This window comes from Peromyscus eremicus, chromosome 7 (genome assembly GCF_949786415.1).
Source record: "Peromyscus eremicus chromosome 7, PerEre_H2_v1, whole genome shotgun sequence".
Taxonomy (NCBI): Eukaryota; Metazoa; Chordata; class Mammalia; order Rodentia; family Cricetidae; genus Peromyscus; species Peromyscus eremicus.
This window is the reverse complement of record NC_081422.1, coordinates 69879829-69896350: the sequence shown is the minus strand read 5'-3', so window position 1 is coordinate 69896350 and position 16522 is coordinate 69879829. Positions and strand designations below refer to the sequence as shown.

General features: G+C 44.9%; 1 protein-coding gene across 1 annotated transcript in view; it reads left to right on the top strand.

Moving 5' to 3' along the window:
* Window positions 1–1065: 1065 nt before the first annotated feature.
* The window catches only part of Tmod3 (tropomodulin 3), a 58849-nt gene continuing 43392 nt past the window's right edge, over window positions 1066–16522 (top strand). Inside the window, exon 1 of the mRNA XM_059268254.1 lies at window positions 1066–1237. The gene's annotated coding sequence lies outside the window, so the exon portion shown is untranslated. The remainder of the gene's footprint in view (window positions 1238–16522) is intronic.

Genomic DNA, 16522 nt, shown 5'->3' with positions numbered 1-16522 from the left:
AGACACAGCTTCACAGTGTACAAAAAGACTATCCACAACACTCCCCAGAGGTACCTAACATCACCTTGGATTCCATGAACATCAGAGCATCCCAGGTCAGAACACCTCCCAAATGAGGGCATCCCATCCTTAGGGAGGCTGCATCCTGGAACATCTTCTGAGAATGATATTGTCCCCTCAGGCAAAAGGGACTCTTTGGACCACCCTGCAGAACCAGGCTGAAACAATGACCAGCCAGGACACATCGTGACTAGGATTGCTCAATTCTACGTACTTCTTGCTCCCTGCCCCAGTTCTTCCTCTGCTTAAACCTAAAGCTCGCGTGGGCTGTTTGGCCCCTTTATCTGTCCCTTTCCTGAGTGTGTGCATTAATGAAATCTATTTCTGCTTTTCAGCTTTACTCCTCTCTTTGTGTTAGGGGCACCACCTCCTGGGGGTGACTTACGATCTTTTCTGCCCTGAGCCAGTTAAACAAAAACAAAAAACAAAACTCATTTAGCCCAGACTGGCCTTGAACTCAGTATGTAGCTGGCTGAACGGCTGAAGATAACCTTAAACGTCTGATTCCCCTCTTGCCTCCAGTGCTGTGTTTACAGGCATGCATTATCACACCCAACTTACGCAGTGCTTGGGATCAAAATCTAGGGCATTGTGTGTGCTAGGGTAAGCACTCTACCAAATGAGCTACATCCCCAGTCCCTTAGCTTTTATCTGCCTTCCACGACAAGTTTTAAAAAGCTGAGACCATGCTCTCGCATTAGTAATCAAGAGTATAAAGGCAAGCCTTGCTCTGTATTATAGGTCTTTTTACAAAAAGGCCCTCAAGGCAAGAAGGAAACCTATTACCAAAAAAGCTTTTAGACAGTCTTTAGATTCCAGAGGGTCGCGAGCAGGTATGTACAGGAGCCCAGAGCATTTTTCTCAGCCTACACCTGGTATCTGAAGCCGCTTGGTTATAAAAACCCTATCCATTGAAAAGAACCAGGTCCGTGTGGAGCCGCGCCCTTCTCCCTCGAACTACAACTCCCAGCATGCAGCCCGCCCCAAGAGTACGCACGCGCTTCGGAGGGGAAGAGGGAACCAGCAACACAGACATCGCGGTCGGGTTTTGGGGGCGCCGCTGGGCGGGAGGATCCGGCAACTCCCTGAAGTTGCGGCACCGCGGAGCGTGGGCGCAGAGAAGAGCGATTTAAATCTTGCGGGCTGTGCAGGGGGCTCGGCGGCCGGACGCCAGCAGGTGAGTTCAGCACCGTGCTTTCCAGGAAGTCCGTCGGCGGGCGCGGCAGCGGCTCGCTCCGGCCTGGGCGACTGAGGAGGGAGCGGCTGTGCTTCCCGCCGCGGGGCTGCGGCGCCTTCCCCGAGGGCCTCGCTGGGGAGCGGAGGGTGCCGGGCCGTCCCGGGACGGCGAGGTGTGCCGGGTGTCGCCCGCGGCCAGGCACGCAGACTCCGGGCTGTCGGTGAGTCACTGGTGGCCGGCCGGCTGGAGTTCGAGACCTCCCGGCTGGGGTTCGGGGCCCGTCATCTAGTGTTCGAGACCGGCCTCCTCGAGTTCGGGACGGTCTACCTAGGTTGGGGACTTGGCCGGCTGGGTTTTGGGACTCACGGATGCTCTGGAACTGGCGTGGGCTGGGAGGTCGTCTGGGAAGTGCCTCGCCCCGCAGCCCCTCTTACCCCAGCTGTCTTCTGGCTGCCCTGCCTGGCTGTTGGTGGAGAGGGAACCCACAGAACTTGGGACACACCCTTTTCGTGATTGAAATCTGGCCGTGTGACATTGGCCATTTTGATCTATCTGCCCTGCTCTGCCTTAGAATAAATTGCTGGCTCCCGTGCAGCCCAGCTGGGGCCGGCTGTGAGGCTGATGCGGGTTTGTCTGGAGGACGTGCCTGGGTCGTTGTATTTGTGCTTACAGAAGTTGGTGTGTTTCCTCCGCAAGCCTGCATTCTGATTACAAACAGAAATGGGAGACGGCCTCGGTTTTTACTTTCCTTTTCTTCTCGCCTCTTTCCCCTCTCTTTTCTGTTTTCTCGACTTCTCATTCGTGTTTAAGAACCTCTTTGACCCTTTTTTTCGAATTCCCCCCACCCCGTTTCTGATTCTAGTCCCCCTCCCCCTTGTCTTCTTTCATGTTTAGCTAAGAATCGAATTTCCCACTTGCCCTCTGCTTCTCTTAAAACCCACAGTCATCTATTTGGTAATGAACAGGGCAGTAAAACTTATCCCAGGAGGTCAAACTTAAACAGGAAATGAGCCTGCGGAGATCTGTTAGCTGTGTGTGTGCAGTCTTCTTTGGTTTCTGACATTTTTGTGCAGACGGTTCTTTTTCTGAGAATCCTTCAGAATAGTTTCTTGGCAGATTAAATTGATTAGTCAGTCGACCTGCCGGTATTTTAGAAAAATAGCTTCGCTCAAACTCCTTTGTATTGGTTGTCTCTTCCTAGTCCTGTCACACATTTTACACACACACACATACATCCCTTTTTTGGTATTTTGAGTCAGTCTCAGTATGTAGCCCAGGCTGGCCTTTACCTCATTCTTTTCCTGCCTCAGCTTCCCAGTACTGGAACTACAGATGGGGCCGTCAAGTCTAGCTACCACTAAATGTCTTTTAAGAGCCCACAGTTAGGGCCTGGGAAAGATGGCTCAGAGGTTAAAAGACATGTTGAACTTCCAAAGGACCTGGGTTTAGTCCCCAGCACCCCTACATCACAGCCTACAACCATCTTGTAACTCCAGTTACAGGACATCTGTTACCCTCTTCTGATCTCCACAAGCCCTGTACACATGGTGCACGTACAGACAAGCTGGTACACACATACACATAAACAGAATTCTTAAAAAGAGCCCACAGTTACAGTTAGAATCCCGTCTCTGGCTCTGCAGTGTGCATTCCATTGTATTCCAGGTCTTAGAACTTCCTTGCCTTGCATCTCCCAGCATTTCTAGTTTTCCTTAGAATGAGATTGATGGTGGCCAGGTAACCTGATGATTATCCTAGCCTTCTATGGTGTGTGTGCACGTGTGTGCAAGTGCAGTTGGGTCAATGCATGTTCATACGCATGTGGAAGCCTGGAAGTTAATGTCATGCCTTCCCGAGTCACATCTGCTGAACCATATCCCTAGCCCCTCCTTCAATAATTCTTAAAAAAAAAAAAAAAAAGATTAATCCACTTGGGAAACCTTGGCTAAATGTATATCATTCCAACCCCTGTGCTAGGCAAGAACGAACAAAAGTGAGTTCTTGAGGCTATTAACTGCCAGATAGCTGAATTTTCTTTCATCTGTGGTAGACATGAAGCCATGTTTTGCCTGACATTAAATACTTATAGGTCAGATCTCATCACAGTTCTTGGTTGTCAGTGTAACCACAATTTTTTTTCAGGCTGGTGATGTAGTTCAATAATTAAATGCTTGCCTAGCAAGTGTAAGGACCTAGGTTTGATCCCAACACCACAAAAGCCAAAAGACAATTGTCAACTCCCAGCTACTGCCTTATTTAAACAACAGGTCAGTACAACAGAAAGGACCTAAGGGCCTACATCCTGTAGGGGCAGTACTCTTCGCAATTAGTGTGCATAAATCACCAGACCTGTTCATTTGGAAGTGAAGTCTGGAATTTGCCTATCTGAAAGTTGGTAGAAATCACACCTTGAAAACTAAGATGGGAAGATAATTCTGGAAATATTGTAAAGTGCTTATGATGATTCTTTTAAGACAGGTGCTGATAATTGTGATATCAGATTATATATTAAGGACTTGTTTAATTTTCAGTTAAAAAAAATTTGTTTCTGACAGCGTCTCACACAGCCTAGGCAGGCCTCCAATTTACAGTGTAGCCAAAGCTAGCCTTGAACTCCTGATCTTTCAGCCTCCACACCCCGAGAGCTGGAATTACAGGTGGGTGCCACCATGCTGGCTTCTCCTTCCTTTTCCTCCCTGTGCGCTTAGCTTCCTTCCTCTTTTCTTCGTTGTTTGCATCCCCGTTTTCAGTGATGACTGATTCCGCAAGGATGTATTTTACACCGTCCTAGACACTGTCTCGGGTTCCTAATATGTGTAAGATAGGATTCCTGTTTGGAAACTTACTTTCTTTGGAATTTGGCCAGTGTGCTGGTTTAGAGCACTTGCGGGTGCTCTTTGTAGGGAATAAGAACATGTGGTAGTTGTATGGCAGATCTTTTCCAGTTGTACAGCTGGGGGACAAAGTCAGTCATCTGTTCCCCCAGACCATCCCTTTCGGTCATGTTGGAGCGTATGTGGCATATCTACCTAGAGTACAGTGTAAGTGTAATTTTGTCCGTTTTATGGAACTTAAGATGAGCTGAACACAGGAAAATCACCGAGATCTAAGCACTGTTATCAGCAGGGGTGTGTCTGCAGGTGTAAATGTACAGCTGGGATAGAGATCAGCCAAGGGAGGGGGAAGATGAAAGAGGTGGAGGTAGTGGGAGGAAATGGGTTTCATAGTGTTCCGTGTCAGTCTGTACTCTGCGTTACTGCTTAGGCTTGAGTCATGAACTTCCTGCCTTTCTTCCAGAGTGCTAGCATGTGCCACCTCGGAGGAATTTTTGTTTTGTTTTCTTTGTGAGGGGTTTTACTTTGTAGCCCAGTCTGACCTGGAACTCACAACGCACAGGTTCTTTGCTCACTCACAGCAGCCTGCTCCACTCAGCCTCCCAAGTGCTGGAGTTACAGATGTGAGCTCCACACCTAGCTCGGTTTTCCTGATTAGAAGAGTCCAGGAGGGCATTATTGTATAGGTTGTAAATAGCTAAAGCAGTGTGTCAACTGCTGGTCATTGACCTATCTTGTTGACATTTGAGTTACACGTGCTCTTCACGGTTTTATGTCAGATCCTTTAAAATCATAAGTGTAAACTCATATTGAAGAAAAACAATACAGAAAACAGAAATATTATTTAATCATGATGGTCCATTAGCCTGTTAGATCTTTAAAATTGTAGAGTCAAATTCTGTTTGTTAATTATTAAAAACAATAAAATCTGAGTATACATTCTTATATCTGTCTGAATCCATTAGGGAGTATGTGTGTGTGTGTGTGTGTGTGTGTGTGTGTGTGTTTGTGTGTGTGTGTGTGTATTCATATGGATGTGCATTCGTATGGAAGCCAGGTGCCTTTTTGGGGGGGTTTAAGGGTCTCTGTATAGCCCAGGCTGTCCTCAAAGTCACATAGATCATCCTGCCTCTGCGTCTGGAGTACTGGAATTAAGGGTATGCACCACCATGCCAGGCTCTACTTTATTTATTTTAAGTATTTACTTATTTATTTTGAGGCAGGGTTTTTCACTGAACTTGGAGCTCCTTGAGCTCAAGTCAGTAAGGCTGACTAATCAATCTCTGAGCCCCAGAGACCCTCCTGTCCCCTCCTCCCCAGCTCTCTGCCTGACTTGTATATGGGTGCTTGGGCTCCAACTCTGGTCTTCATGTTTGCCTGGCAAGTTCTTTACAGCTGAGTCATCTCCACAGACCTCTGTCAGTTCATTTTGTTTTGATGGTTAATGGTAATGAAGGCACAGAGGGTCTAAAAATCCAAAGTAGCAAATAGTTGAAAGTGCATGCATTATAGTGCTCTAGAATTTCTTTTGGAACAAAATCAATAGCCTGTATCTTGAAAACAGAATTTTTACATTTATTTATTTAGTCTGTGTATAGGCACCCATGTGCCATGATGCATGTGTAGTAGTCACAGGACAACCTGTGAGAGTCTGTTCTCTCCAGCATGGGGATCCTGGGAACTTAACTCCAGTCATCAAGCTTGGCGGCAAGCACCTTTACTGCTGAGCCATCTTGGTGGTCCCATCATTAACCTATATCTAGGAGTGGAGTGCTGCTCTTCTTTATGATTAGTGTTTCTTACATCCTGACTAAGAAATTTAGACCTACGTTTAAGGTGGTAGAGATACCCTGGTTTCTTTACAGGGTCTCATGTACTCCAGGCTGGCCTCAGACTCACTATGTTGAAAGAATGACCTTAAACTTCTCAAGTCTTGCTGCCTCTACCTCCCAGGTACTGGAATTACAGCCATAGACCACCACACCCAGCAGGATACACTGCTTTCCTGTAGAGGCTTTCTTGTTCTGGGGTTTTCACGTGGTCTATCTATGATCCATCTTAAATATTTTAGTGTTACGAGTGGAATAGCTTTGCTTTTTTGTTGTGTTTTAAGATGGCTGGCCTGGAATTCATAGTATAGCCCAGGCGGGTCTTTAACAGCAGTCCTCCTGCTTCTGCTTCTCAAATGCTGGGATTACAGGCAGAGATCATCAGGCCTGGTTAGGTTCACTTTATGTTCATTCACACCTTCACATTTCTCTCTCATTATTATACAGTAATTTTATTAAAGCCAGGCACGGGTGGTGCATACTTGTAATCTTAACACTTGAGATTCTTAGGCAAGAGAATCTTGAGTTCAAGGCCAGCTTGGGCTATATATAGAAATCCTATCTCAAACAACTTCGTCGAAATGTCATTTATATGCCATACAGGTTACCCATTTAAAAGTAATCTCAAGGGGGAAAAGAGACAATAATCCCAGCATTATAATCCAGCACTTGGTAAGTGGAATTCAAAGCCAGCCTGGGCTAAATGAGATTGTCTCAGAGCAAATGCAATAGAACAGCAAGTATGTGGTTGTAAAAACCGGTGGATTTAGTATATTCTCAAGAGTTGAGGAGCCCATACGGCAATCCATTTTAGAACATTTTTCTCATGCCAGGGAGAAACCCCTTACCCACTGGCAGTCACTAAGTCTCTGGATACTTCATATAAATCAAATCATATAACGTGCTCTTGTGACCGGCTCTTTTCACTTGTACTCCTTGGTGGTGGTGTTTTTACAGGTCCACTGTGTAGTTCAGGCTTGGCCTGCAACTCACTATGTAGCCTAGACTCTAATTGTGACAGGAGCGTCTCAGCCCTCGAAGTGCTGGTATTATAGGGTTAGCCACCATGTATGGCAGAAACTTTTGCTCCATATTTTTCCTTTTGAAATTTCATTTATTTTGTATGTGTCTGTGATAATGCATTGCAGGTGGCCATGTGCCATCATGGTACATGTATGGAGGTCAAAGGAGAGTCCACAGTTACATCCCTCTACCTTGTGGGTCCCAGGAATTGAACTTGAGTCATAGGGCTTGATAGCAAGTACCCTGATCTCACTAAGCCATCTTGCTGGTTGGTTGGTTGGTTGGTTTTGAAACAGGGTCTCATTTTAGCCTATGTAGCTGAAGGTGGCCTTGAACTATGATCCTCTTGCCTTCCCCTCCCAAGTGCTGGGGTTAGAGGCATATATACCACCCTTTTTATGTGGTGATAGGCATCAAACCCTGGGTTGTGTGTGCACTCTCTACCAGCTGTACCACATCCCCAGTTCAACCCTTGTGCTCCTAAGAGAGAATTGCTAAGATACTAGTAAGATTCCTCCATAGGTGTGGCTTCTTTTGGCCTGTAAAGATGTACACTCCCTAGGGTATGTATGCCCAAATACCTACACCCACTCCCTAGAGAAGGAACACAAACAAAGACAAACTTACACACCAAGGTAACTGGCAGGACCCCTTTGCAGATAAACAGTTTCATATCTGGACTTCCATATCTCAACTTGTAGTGTCTTTGTAAATACATTCAAGAGAACACAGCTCCTGAGGAGTATGTGAGAAAACTGGATGAAAGATAAACCAGGAGAAATGAAGGCCGAGTGAACAGAGTACTAACTACACCATGGCAAAGTGACCTTTTGAATTTCTACATGGGATCTTTTATGTATCTCTGCTGGCCTGGAACTCACTACACAAACCAAAGTAGCCTTGAATTCACAGCATCCTCCTCTCTCTGTCTCCGGCTGAGTTACAGGCATGGTCCATCATGTCTAGCTGCAAGTTAAAGCTACTTAAAGTATGTTGGAGTAGTAGAGTGTGCCTGTAATCCAGGCCCCAGGGAGTCTGAGGCAGGAAGATCACAAATTCAGGGCTAGCCAAGACTACAGAAAAACACTGTTTCAAAGTGTGTGTGTGTGTGTGTGTGTGTGTGTGTATGTGTGTTCCTGATTTTTAAACTCTTCCTGGAACTTTTAGGGTTTTTGTTATTTTATTTACCAGTAGTAAATGTTTGGCAAGTACATATTATTTAATATGTGCATAGACTTGTAAATAAAACTGTTTTAATCCTTAACTTATTGAATATGAAGTTCATTCAGCAGGATTCTATTACTAATAATTACACACTCTGGATTCCCGTATGTAAAATTATAACTAACAATATATCTTGCATTTTTGGCTGTTTTGGTAAAATAAGTGAGGAATTGTTAAGGAATATTCCCTTTGGTATGCATACCAGCAAAGGAGTGATTGCCCTTCAAATACACATGTGTCAAGTCAGGCTCAAATTAAATGGATGTGCCGTTCAGTCAACCCTTACCTTGGGCAAAGGTAGCAAGATTTCATACAACTTGAGGGTGTGATTTTTCTTCTTGGTGGGCTCTGAGTGATTGTCAGAGTTAATCCTTGACCTCCACCTCTCATTTTTTCCCTGCAGTTTCCCCTAAAGTGTCCAGTTATTGCTGCCATAAACCACAAAACATGCAGGGGAGGAGGCTGAGACACAGCCGTGTGGTTTACTCCAGCAGACACCCACAGGAGAATTCCTGGATGTAGTTTGTCTCCTGACTGCATTCAGCCTCTACTTCCCCCTTGCTGCAGAAGGCATCTTGCTCATTGTAGGCACTCCCCCAACCCCAAGTCTAAGCCTTGGGTCCGGCCCCTGTCTTCTGAGTAGGACACTAGGGAACTGTCTTCAAAGAAGTGTTGTTTGAACTGGTCTCTGAAGAATAGAAAAAGATTTGAAAGGGGAAAAAGATATTTTAGGTTATAGGTATAACTCTGTGATCTAAGGGTGGGAAGTAGAAAAGCATGGAGACTGGACTGTTTTTAGGTTTTGTGTGTGTGTGTGTGTGTGTGTGTGTGTGTGTGTGTGTGTGTCCTGAGTGCAGGACCTCCTCAGAGTACAGAAGAGATTGTCAGATCCCTTGGTGCTGGAGTTATCGGTGACTGTGAGTAGCTGGCCATGGGAGTATGTATGTACTCTTAGCTACTGAGCCATCTCCCCAGCTCTTTTTTTTTTTTTTTTGTCCTATTTTGGAACAGTGTCTCCCTGTGTAGCCCTGATAGCCTTACTTTTTTTTTTTTAACATTTATTTGTTTGTGTGTCCCTCAGCATACTTGTAGAAGTCAAAGGATGACTTAATTTTCAGGGGTCTGTTCTCTCCCAGCATGGGAGTCCCAGGGATGAAACCCAGGTCATCAGGCAGCAAATGTCTTCACCGATGTTTTAATCAGTCTTCTTTCTCTTCACGTTTTTCTTCCTTTCCTTCTCCTGGCCCCAGTCCCCGCTGCCTTTTAGCCTAGGCTTTGAGCTTCGCTTCCTCAGCTTTCCTCCCCTCTTCTAGCTGAGTCTGCCTCTTCTGACCACCCACAGTTATCTTGGAACTTCTGCGCCACTAATTGTCAGGCCCACCGGTTTGGGCTGCTAATTATGTATTGCCTTGGTTTCTGTGTAGCTCTATGCTGTGTTTGATTTTCCCAAGTAGATGGTATTCACTTGGCTCTTGGATCTCAGGGAACACAAACCCACTTCAGCCTGCCCGCTGTGGTGTCGGGGCTGGGGTTGTAGGGGATTATTATTATAAGGCCCCTGAGCTCCCAGAAATGAACCACAGCTGGGACTCAGATCTTAGAAAGATGCCCACCCCCGTGCCAGCCTCCCAAATCTGCGGCTTGCTTGGGTTCTCTTTGGCTCTTTTCTGTGCCCCCCTCCTCTCCTCTCTAGGTTATAACCTTTTTTTAAATAGTGGAAATTATAACATAATTTATCTTGACTTGTTTTTCCTTCTTTTTTGTATCCAGCTGTGGCTTGTTCTCAGTCACTTGGATTTAATTAGCTTCCGTTAATGTGAAGTATTAATGACATGAAAACCATGATAGAAATGAAATGTTTTATAGAAGTAGTCTGGCAAATTACATAAGATATTAGTATTATGCAAGATTATTAAATAATGTATTGCATTTTATATTATGTACTATTCCTGCGTCAGTGTTAAAGACATTTGTATATAAAATGTATGCAACTGAAATGTAGTCCCCTTTTTCTTCATTGTTTTGAGGTCTGGCATGTGGTCCCTTATCAATCTGAGAGGATCAAGGAAAGACATGACCCTTTGGCTCTGCGGGTCTGTGTAAGCCTGGTAACCATCTCCCAAAGTTGTCTCCTGATCTCCACGCGTGTGTCATGCCACAGAGACACACATCATGTACATATAAACACACACTACAGATTTTGAAGTGTTTCCCTAGGATATAATTAAAATACAGCCAGTTCGGCCCTACCACTTAAAAATAGTAGTTACAGTTGTGATAGTTTTAGGGGTGTGTTGAGCTTCTGTTTGGGCCCTTCCTAAGCTCTCAGCAACCTTGTTTCCTTTCCCATTGGCCTTTCATTTCTGTGCGGTCTCTTGAGCCCTCTCACTCAGAAGGGAAATGTCGTTAGCCTCCTAAAGAACTTGGACCGTACTTGTTGGCCTGAGGCCACGCTTCCTGAGGCTTCCCTTCTTTCGTCAGTTCTGCGTTCTTCAGCAATCATTTGTTCCCCAGCATCCATTTGTTTTTCTTTCCTCCTCCACCTCTTCCCAGAACCGCCTCCACTACTGTATGGTTCTCATTATTCTAGTCATTTCATGTGGGTTACTTAGTTGGTGTTCTATGGCACCATGATTTTTAAGTTACCCGAACCAGTGTGTAAAAACAAAAGTTATAATATCATCGTGATATTGTGGCAGGTATATATACTTACATATTTAACTTAATGTCCAAATAAGGTTAAATTCGTCTCCTCAAACATTTATCATTTCCTAATGGTGAACACTGTCAAAATCTCTTCTTTTGTCATTTAAAAAATGTATTATTCAGTTTTATCTGGTCCATCTCTGCAACAAGCCCCCACCCATCACCAGATTTCTCCATCCCATCCAAACACCTCACAGTTTTAAGTCCAGCTCAGATCTGGTCTTTCTGAGGCCTTTTCTGTCCCTTTCAGCCACCTGGTCTCTTGTCTCCTTGAAAGTCAACAATCAGGGGTACTATTTAGTCCCATTACATGCCATTGATGCAGACCAGATGGTCTGGACCCCCTCTTCTGGGAAACAAGTGAAGTGGCAGGACAACACGGTGAGGCAGCAGTGAACTCAGGAGGCCCTTGAGGAAGCCAGCCTAGTGATCCTCAGTTCAGGGAGGGGAGTTCACCAAAATCACCTGACACAAGAATGGTCCTAAGCACAGGTGTGGTGCTAAAAGGAGTTCTTCCATGGCCGAGCCTCAGGGAGCAGAGAGCCAGGGCAGAGCCAGCCTGTGTGCAGCCTGGGAAGGAGCTTTGTGAGGTGCCTCCTTCCTCCTGGTGAGACCCAGGACCGGGCATATCCTGGAACCCTGCCGGGGAAGCAGCAGGGGCTGGAGATAAGGATGCTTTGTGTGTTGCTGTTGCTTGTTTTTCAATTAATTTTTAAAGATGTGGAGCTTTGGAGGTTGTTTCTCTTGGTGTTTCCTCAGGGAAAAGCTCTGGAGGAAAGAAAGATCCCCAAATTGGCCCAAGTCCCAGTTTCATACTCATGATTGGGGAATTTGGGAGCTTACAGGATCACGCACGTTTGAATAAGGTTTTGCTATTGCTTTTATAGATTGTTAAGTATTTTCTGATCTATAATTTTTTTTCTTGTTCTTGTTTTTTCTTTTTGTGGTTCTGAGGAGTGAACCCACTACCACACTAATGCTAAACATGCATGCTGTGCCTGGCCTCTGAGAGTCTCCCAGCAGGCCTGTGGGTAGCTGTGCCTGACCTCTGAGAGACTCCCAGCAGGACTGTGGGTAGTTCATGGCTCTCATTTGTTCTTTCCATCAGAGCTCTTTGTACTGTTACCTGAGTGTGGTGTGTACAGTTCAGAAATCAGAGACATTTGTTTCTTCATGTGCAGAATCAAAATTCCGAAGATATCCTATAAAAATGAGTGAACATGACACGGAACTGAGAAGGTTCCACTGGGTATGTAGTCAACATTGGGATACTCTGCTTGTTACGTCAGCTTTCCAGTTTCTCTCTGGTTCTCATAGAGCTTTCCAAAGTTATTCTAAATTCATTTACTTTTAAAAGCTCAGTATTTAGAGTTGGAAGGACCGTTAACCGTTAGGGTTTCTTTGTCAGAATGTGGTGGCTCATGCCTTTAATCCCAGCACTTGGGAGGTAAAGGCAGAAAGACCAGGAATTCAAGACCATCCTTGGTTACATAGGAATTTCTGGCCAGCATGAGCTATGTGAGAACCTGTCTCAAAAGACCGGGGGAAAAAAGTTTCTTGTACCAAAGAAAATAGGTCAAACTTAAGGGACAGATATTAATAAATAATGGAGGGCTGCTAATCTTCCCTAGAATATGACCTGAAATTAAATTTCAGCTTTGATGAGACCTGTTTCCCAGAGGCCCCTTTCTTAAATTCCAACTTCCTTTCTCCCGACTCTCCTCATTTCTTGAGACAGGGTCTCACGATATAGTTCTGGCTCCTTGAAACTTGACATAGAGACTTGGCTGTCCTTCATACTTGTAACCATTCTCCTGCCTCTGCCTCTCCAGTGTTGGGATTGCAAGTGTGTTCACCACCACTCCCAGATTTTCTCCCGTTGGGGAAAATGTGGTAGAGGCCACAGTAGACGTAAATGAATTCCTCTCTAGGCCAAAGTAGGAAGAAAACAGGTTTTTTGAGTATGTCACAAACAGGTTTATCGAGTACCCTGCAAGGAGTAGTGGGCTGGGCAGTAACAAAAGGATTGCCTGCAACTGAAATTTATCTTAGTAAGAGACCATGGTTGAGTGTGGTGGCTCCCTCCTCACAGCTGTAATTCCAGGGCTCAGGAGGATGAGCTAGAGAGGTGCTGGGAGTGTGCAGGGCAAGGGGGAAGTCACTGTGTTCTTTTGAATGTTTTCATTATTGCAGTAATCACATTGGTAAATTCAGGATTAAGACTTTTTTTGCATTTATTCCTGTGACTTACCAGTGTGCTGAGCATTTATGTTTTCATAGAGACATTTAATTGTATGATGGAGTCAATGGGAAGATAAGAAACGATCAGTTAAAGTCTGCTTGGTGTGGTGGAAGTTTTCCCCAGTGTGAGCATGCCACGTGAACTGTCCTCCCTCTGGTCCTTAGCGGCATTGGCTTGTGTCTGATTCTTTTTTTTCTCTTTTTTCTTTTCTTTTTAATTGATCTGGTTTTCAAGTCACTTTTCTGAAATGTTTGTGTCTACCTAGCATCATTCAGCTTCCATGCTTTTCCTTTCTGCTTGTACATTGTTCATTGTATATTGTATATTGTCTTGGCTCTGATAAGGCAAGTCAGTATTATGTTTCTCTTTTTTTAAGGTTTAGTTAAATGGTGTTTCTTTAAGATCATGCCTGTTTTATCTAGAAAGATGTGAGCCCCGGAAATCTAGGGAAGTGAACGGATCTTAGCCCTTGAGGGCTGAGGCAGAATTTGGGCCCAGTGGTAAAAAGGTCCTTTCAGTGTTTGCTGTGGACATGAAGGCATAGATTACCAGAGTATTGCCACTTTTTGACTATTGTTCTTCTGGTGCCAGAAACTGAGACCCACAGAGCCAGTTATGGCCACAGATCTGCTGACCCTAGTTCAAGGGGAGGCACTGGTAGGCCTTCCTTTCTTTTCTTTTTAGAGTGTTATTTTAACTCTCTCTCTCTCTCTCTCTCTCTCTCTCTCTCTCTCTCTCTCTCTCTCTCTCTCTCTCTGTGTGTGTGTGTGTGTGGTGTGTGTGTGGGGCTTAATATTCTGGCCAAGTTCATCCATTATTTTGCAATGAATACAAGTGATAGTATGCATACCTATAATCTCAGAACTTAGGAGGTGGAGGCAGGAGGATCAGGCTATGTGAGACCTTGTCTCAAAAGCAAAAAAAAAAAAAAAAAAAAAAACAGACAAAAAAACCCCCACCAGGTGTTGTGGTCTATGCCTGTAATCTGAGAACTTGGGAAGCAGAGGCAGGAGAATCACTGCAAGCTCAGGGCTAGCCTGGTCTGTATATCCAATTGCAGGTCAGCCAGAGCCACATAGTGAGGCTTTTTTTTCTCTGCTCCCTCAGAAGGCAGGCAGTGTGTGTTCGTTGTGTTTGTTTTACAGTCATTGACTGGGAAACCTTGGGGTTTGTTTTGAGACAGTGCCTTATGCAGCCCAAGTTGACCTTGAAGTGCTGAAATTACTGGCATGCACCACCACACCCAGCTTTATCTGGGAAATCATCATATAAAAATATCCTCGGGGTATTTTTATATCCATATCTGGTGGGCTTATTTTGGTGGTTTACATTAGTTTTAGGAATCTCTGAATGCGTTTTCTGCCATACTTTATCGAAAACCTTATCTGACTTAATTGTCTAAAATTTGGGGGACATCTTTCCTTCTGAATATCCAGACTCCTTATTAACTGCTAACCAGCCTCCAAGTATTGCTGTTGTACTCACTCACTCAGGCACATTTTTTGAGAACAGTTTTTTTTGGTACAGTTTTCATTTAAGGGAACATTGTTTTGTGAACAAGTTTTCCTATGAGCAGTGACACACTTCTTTTTTTTTTTTTTTTTTGGTTTTTCAAGACAGGGTTTCTCTGTGTAGCTTTGCGCCTTTCCTGGAACTCACTTGGTAGCCCAGGCTGGCCTCGAACTCACAGAGATCCGCCTGGCTCTGCCTCCCGAGTGCTGGGATTAAAGGCGTGCGCCACCACCGCCCGGCCAGTGACACACTTCTTAATCTTCACTGTGGCGTAATTGTTGGCGCAGGGTTGCTAGGAGATGGGGATCTGCTTACCTGTGGGCAGGAAAGGGAAGGAAGGTGGAAAAGCAGAATCAAATTTGCTTTTGCTGCTTGATCAAACTTGACTGGTCACCACTGTTGGAATTCAGAGGCGGCAACAGCATGTCAAACAACAAAAAAATGAGTATTGTGTCTGTACTGGGACTCCACCTTAAAGAACAGTTGCGTGTCGAAGCCTGAGTCTGTTCGTGCCTTATCTTGGGCCCTTGGGAATCTTTTAAAGTCTAGTTTGAGAACCATTTCTAAAGTGGAGAGAGTGAAGACGACTGACTATTCTGTGTAATTCTCTCCATGACCTTTCCTCTCATTCCCACAACCCTTTTCCTGGCCAGGTCCTGCCAGTCCAGCCTCCTCCCATGACACATGAAACCTGGAGGGCCTTTAATAAAGAAATGTGTGTACTGACTTCAAGATAGGAAGATAGGTAAAGTTGAAAAATGAGAGAACTTAGCAATTCAGGCTCCATCCCAAAATAAAGCAAGGAAAAAAAAAATCCATTTTTAAGTCCAAGAATCTCAGAAGGGATAGAGCTGAGATAACATACTACTTCTGTTCACTACATGAAATTCAGCTTACTCTCAGTGTGATTTCTTATAGCCCTCACCTAGTTTTTGGGTTTTTGTAAGTAGTTCAGTGCTTATTAACGTGGTAGATGAAGAGCATTCTTGCAAAGGGAAGAGTTAGTCATAGCTGTACTTCCTTGAGAGAGAAATGGAAATGCAGACTGACAGACAACCCCTTAGATTAATCCCTCCACCATGCCCTTGGAATAGATTGACCATTTTACTGATGGCTGAGCACTCTGGTTTATTCATAGGATAACTGGTAGTTAAGCAGAGGTAAAAAGAACATAAACATGGGGCGCTAACACTGAGCATGCTAAGGGTGCGCCTGTCTTGGCGTTCCTCTTTGGTTCACAGGGTGGCTTCCTCCCTCACCTTGCTTCTCATCTGTTGTCATGACTCCACCAAGAAAACGGGAGGGGTCACAGGGAGGCGGGAGCTGGTTTGCAGCAGTGAGCCAGGACAGGAAGTATGTTACTCACATGGGAGCCAGAGTTGCTCGGGTTCAAATTGAGATTGCTTTTGAAGTGCTGTGAGTAACCTGTTAAAGTATGTTCTTGTAATAGTTGCTAAAGTGATCTGCTGCTTTCTGCACTAAGGTTGCCCTCTGTAACCTGCATCTAATTAAATCTCTTCTTTGTTCTGGCCCTGACAAGTTTGCTGGGCCGCCTTCAGACTTTCCTTATGCTCCTGGGATGTGGCAGTGGAGAACATGCTGGGCTATGCCTTTTAATTTTTCCCTAATTTAAATTGTTGTTTGTTTGTTTGTGTGTGTGTGTGCTGGGGAGGCACACACATGCACATGGAGGGCAGAAGACAACTTCCAGGAGCTGGCTTTCTTCGTCTACCATGTGTATTCAGGGAATCGAACTCAGGTGGTCAGGTTTGGAGGCGTGTGCCTTTACCAGCTCACCCATCTCGCTGGCTCCTTTTTTATTTTTGAAATAGCTTCCTATTTTAAAATGATGTAAGGATTTCCAGGCTAGCCAGGGAATACATAGTGATACCCTGCTCAAACAAACAGAAGTCCC